The following is a 6,158-nucleotide window of genomic DNA, read 5'->3' as shown; positions in this document are numbered from 1 at the left end:
AAAGCGAAAGTGACTGCACGCCTTGCCGTGTGGTTCCTCTTGCGAAAACAAAGATATGACGAATTCAACATAAAACACATTATTATAACCGCACCATCAAATTACTGTAATTTATGTAACTAGTTTTTACCGTATATTAATGACAATGTCAACGAATGTAAATGTATAGTAAAATATAAAATTTACAGAATTCCTACCTGGGATTTTTAAGCATGTGTCAGAATAAAGTTGGTTCTAAATGTTTTTATTTAAAAAAAATACGTTTGTACTTTAAGTGACGCAATTGACCAACTATTATTTTCTTAAAAGAAAAAACTGAAGGTTAATTTTTATTCAGCCAATCCCGTTTAGATAGAATTTCCTGGAGATATTCCCAAAGAAAAAATCTCCAATTTGATCGACTTGGCAGGAAAATAATTTGGCCAATTATAGGTCCTTTACAGAGCATATTAATCTTCGACTTGACGCAACAACCCCAATCTGATGACGCTGACAACCCCACAAATTATTCAAACTTCCTTCTCAAAGATGTTTAGTACCGTTCGATATTATTTTATATAAATCTGTGAATAAAAAAAATATCGTATAGTGTCACTATTGCATATTAACAGTAACATTATCTGACCATTTTTATGTAATATCAGAGAAGTTAAGAAACATTTCCTTGTACTGAGTTCTTTATTTACACATTACATACATGTTGTTTTTGTTACAATTATTTATCTAAATATAAAGATAATATGTAAACCTACTCTTTACACATATCTACTAAACAAAAATAAATATATATTTAGGAGATTCCTTTTTCTATGCAACTGGCTAGAACAAAAAATAAATTAAATGTTGATACTTCATTTACATAATATTATTTGGAAAAAGCCACGTCTAGTTGGAAGGAAAGAAGAAAGGAAGGATTTATTCTGGGTTAAATATTAATAATAATTAAGTAATGTTTTATTTGTAATTTAAGTATTTTTAAAGACAAATCGTCGTCTTGAGCCGAGATGGCCCAGTGGTTAGAACGCGTGCATCTTAACCGATGATTTCGGGTTCAAAACCACTTAATTTGTGTTTATAATTCATCTCGTGCTCGGCGGTGAAGGAAAACATCGTGAGGAAACCTGCATGTGTTTAATTTCAACGAAATTCTGCCACATGTGGATTCCGCCAAACCGCATTGGAGCAGCTTGGTGGAATATGCTCCAAACCTTCTCCTCAAAGGGAGAGGAGGCCTTCAGCCCAGCAGTGGGAAAATTTACAGGCTGCTAATGCTAATGCTAATCGTCTTTCTCGTTCTATGCATAACTTCTGTTTTAAATATGATAATTTTTGTTGAAAATTAAAATCATCGTAAAATATTCAACATTGAGTTCAAGATCGACGTTTGTTAATGTCTAGTATTTAAAAACAAAAGCATATAAAATATATCCATATATGAAATTTACGACTAGGTAGCCACAATTTTTTTTTATTATAAAGATTGGCGGACGAACATATGGGCCATCTTATGGTGTAAGTGGTCACCATTGCCCATAGACAATGGCGCTGTAAGAAATATTTAACCATTCCTTTCCTCGCCAATGCACCACCAATCTTGGGAACTAAGATGTTCCTTGTACCTGTAAAACTGGTTCACTCATTCACCCTTCAAACCGGAAAACAACGATATTGAGTACTGCTGTTTGGCGGTAGAATATCTGATGAAAGGGTGGTACCTACCCAGACGGTCTTGCACAAAGCCCTACCACCAAGTAGATTTAAAAAAAAATATCAGTAAATATAAATTAATGTATAATTCATTCATATATATTTGTGCATCTAGGTACCCGAGGCAGCATTTTTTTTTTAGCATTAGCAGCCCGTAAATGTCCCAATGCTGGGATAAAGGCCTCCTTTCCCTTTGAGGAGAAGGTTTGGAGCATATTCCACCACGCTGCTCCAATGCGGTTTAACCCGAGGCAGCATACTGGACATTATTTAGATGTTAATAAAGGAGGCACTCTACCTCGAAATGTGATCTTATATTTAGATAATGATATTTTATAATATTGTAAAAATATAATATCTTCGACAATTCTTCTAATATAAATAGTAACCATAAAATTCTAAATATTACTGAACCAACAGACAGATAACAACAAAATAATGGTTATATTGGTTTATGGTTATTTATGAAAGTTAAATAAATATGACTTCAGAGAGCCAGTTTTTTTGAAACCAAAGACTGATACAATTTTATTCAATTATAGAAAATAAATTAATTTTATGGTCAATAGGTACAATCTATTCCAAACGAAGAAGGAATAAAGATAAACAAAACCTAGATTTACGTATGTCACGGTATTTGCTAATAACTCAGATATAGTGGCGCTACTAACAGTTCTTAACTAATACATCTTTGTTTATAATATAACACTATTACACTAAACTACTTATATCCGTATTAATTTCACTTCCAAAGTTCCTAAAACAATTTCATCGTCGTTTTTCACAAATCCATAATGATTTTTCGAGTTCTCCACCAATTATATGGCGTCATTTCGATGTTAAATAAACAACTTATTTGGCTTTTGTCCTCTTATGAATGGAATATATATTGAAGTATTTTTTTATCATGAGGCAATAACGGTGTATTCCGTGGAATATTATATATAGTTATAAACATAATAAAAGGAACTACATCTGCGATTTATAACGAATATTATCTATTTTATGTGATTAATGATGATGTCCCCCTAATCGATTTGGGTCAAGGTGAGACAGCCATCTGCTCAGACAGTGTTACAGTGAACAAGACGTTTGCAAGCATTCTCTTTACCCTCACTCTCATAATGTAAGTCGAATGCAAATCCCAGGCAACAAAATAATATTTTTTTAGTAATATAATGAGTGATTTTATATTACTTGGCGGTAGGACTTTGTGCAAGCCCGTATGGGCACCAACCACTTATCAAATATTCCAACGCCAAGCAACGATATGAAGTACTAGCTGTGCCCGCGCCCTCGTGCGTGTTTAAATTGAAAGTGAAACAAAAAAGCGTGATTTTATTATACATATAATTCTAAAATAAAAGTAGCCTAGTCAGCCGTTCCAGAGATTAGCCGGAACAAACAGACAGAAAGACAGACAAAAATTGTAAAAAATGTTATATTGGTATATGTACCGTGTATACATACATATGCATTTAGTAAAACGCGGTTATTTTAATATTACAAACAGACACTACACTACACTTTGATTTCTGTAATACAGGTCTTTGAGCCTAGCTCAGAAATCAGGGACTTTATTATACTTTGTAACTTTTTATGTGAATAAAGATTATTTATTATTAAAAAAAAAAAAAAAACTACAATTTTATTATATGTATAGAAGATTGTTGTGTTCCGGTTTGGAGCGTACAAGGGACACAAGACTAGTTGCGCATACGTTATGTAAAAAAAAATATTAAAATTTTAACAACGCCTATGTCCATGAGCAGTGGTAAATAAAAATTAAAAAATACCTTTAGATTAATAGGTTTGTAGTCCAGTAGTTTTAGCACTCAATGCAAAAATTTACAACATCTTTATTTTATAATCTATATATTTATATACTTATCCAATTGAACACAAAGTTTCTTAAGAAAATCCCAGAAACATTAACCATGAACTATTAATTACACTAAACACTAGTTACAACAGGTTCTTACACAATTTACGTCCACGCTATGAAAGACGCTTTAATAATAAATTCGCTGTAATATTGCTGCGTTGCGACAGAAAACGAGGATGCTATAAGGATATTGACAAAACTGAGTGTATGCGACTGACCGGTTGTTGTATCCGCCACTTTGTTATGGTATTACCAGACGGTTACCTAACACTACAGAGGTCCGCCTTTCGACCGTTCTCAATGCGGTGAACTAACAAAATATATATTACTAGCGACCCGCCCCGGCTTCGTACGGGTGCAATGCTGATACTAAATATACTACAGAATGACTTACAACGTTCATAGTTTTTCAGTCATTAGACAATACAAACCGCTATGCCCCTGCGTTTTAAATCTGTAATACCTTCGAATATATTCATTTAAATTACATGCTGTAAAGAGCTATACTGATTTATATTAAATTCTCAATGTTTTTAAGGTACTTAATTGGATAAGGATGAATTCTCTATTGCTTAAAATTGCTTCGAAAATAAACCATTGTTTATCGTAAAAAGTAAAGGATAAAAATGGTTATTGTGGGTTATCCCTAAGAGACATATACCTTCGCGGCTTATACTACTGTAGTACATTATTTTGATCTCGTAGAGTTCGGCCAGCTTTTGCAATGTAAGCGCAAAAATGGGTTTATTTACGAAATCACTTTAGAAACCTCTAAAATTATCAATGTTTCTCTACTATATTGTGCGTGTATTATACATATAAACCTTCCTCTTGAATCAATCTATCTATTAAAAACAACCGTATCAAAATCTATTGTGTAATTTTAAAGATCTAAGCATACATACGGACAGACAGCGGTAAGCAACTTTGTCTTATACTATGTAATGATATATATCTTGTTTATTTATAACCTTGATCCGATCAATAAAGTATTATGAAATATTTTGGTATACACCTTGCTCTCTAAACAGCATGTAAGTCCTAAAATGTTTAACACCATGTCATAATTAACAGACACGATTTTATTTAATAAGTGTCTATTACGCTGTTTTTGAAATACTAGCGAATCAGTATCAGTATGGTTAAATTGAAACCCTGATATATTTATAAGACATTATATAGTTTAACTCCAACTTTTAAGGTGCGACTGTAATCTTGTAACTGAATTTAAAATTTACCATCAACCCTCATTATACAAGGTCAGTTGATAAATTTTGTTGTACAAAAATAGACTGTTTACGAAACTATTGTTTCGAATTATAAAGTTTAAATGTCAGTTCTTAATAAAACGCGATATGCAAATACGACATCGTATCACAAAAGTGGCTACTAACTAAAAATCTAATATTACGTCAGTGGATACGTCATGAGAAACATTTTCGTTTATTTCATTTTAACTTATTATCTAGTTATATATTGGGGTCAACCAAGTAACACGTAGGCCAAAATAGCCAACCAAGGGCAAACATTGTGAGTACCATCGAATACTCTCCATCGAATTCCCATTATATTTATTATTATTCGTATATAAAAACCATGAATTATTCATTCAAATTAAGTTCAAAATAAAAAAAAGAAATGGAAATTGAAAAGCCAATGATTTCAGCCAGTCACTTCTTAGTAGTAGAGTATTGTAAAATATATAACAGGTAAAAAAGGATAATTAAGGTAAGTTAGTCAAATTATCTACTTACTAATAAATCCATTAATATTGAGAGACATTATTATTCATAAACTGATTGCTTAAAATAATTAACATACCGCCTGTTGTATGTGTCCTTGCTACAAAATATGTTAAATTATGATTTATTATCAAGTTATGTAACAAACAGTGACTATGAATGTTGCGATCATACTAAATAGTTATAAAATAATGGGCTGGAAGCGACTTAATATTCTGTCATAAATGCTTTAACACTCGAAAGAAGAACATATTTAAAGACATTTCACAATTTCACAATTTCCATAGCTTAGCACGTACAATATACTTGTACGTGCTAAGCTATGGAAATTGTGCAGAGGTTGATACTTAAAAAATGTCTTTAAATATGTTCTTCTTTCGAGTGTTAAAACATTTATGACAGAATAAATAAAATCTGTATTTTATTCAACACCCACTAAGCATTTTTTTTAAATAAATACGTAATGTATAAAATCGTCGCCATTATTAGGGATTTTTCGAATATCTAGACAAGAGTGTCCTTTCTTCTTTAGGAAAGATCCACGTTCACCTCTACAATAAATATTCCTCCTGATGTTTTCCTTCATTGTCGAGCATGAGATTAATTCGAAGCATCAATGGTTACATAAAAGTTTGAACTTGATAAAAATATTAGAATGGGCAATCAACAATTAAGATTCATGTGTTGTTACTGGCTATCAATGTGTATCTAATGGTCGCTGATTTATCGTAGAAATAATACTTTAAAGTACTCAAAATCAAAGTGATCTTAAATTTCCATTAAAATTCTTACTCTGATAAATCAACTTTTGTAATATAGAATTG

This window comes from Vanessa atalanta, chromosome 9 (genome assembly GCF_905147765.1).
Source record: "Vanessa atalanta chromosome 9, ilVanAtal1.2, whole genome shotgun sequence".
In the NCBI taxonomy this organism is placed as follows: domain Eukaryota; kingdom Metazoa; phylum Arthropoda; class Insecta; order Lepidoptera; family Nymphalidae; genus Vanessa; species Vanessa atalanta.
Note: the sequence above shows the minus strand (reverse complement) of the source record.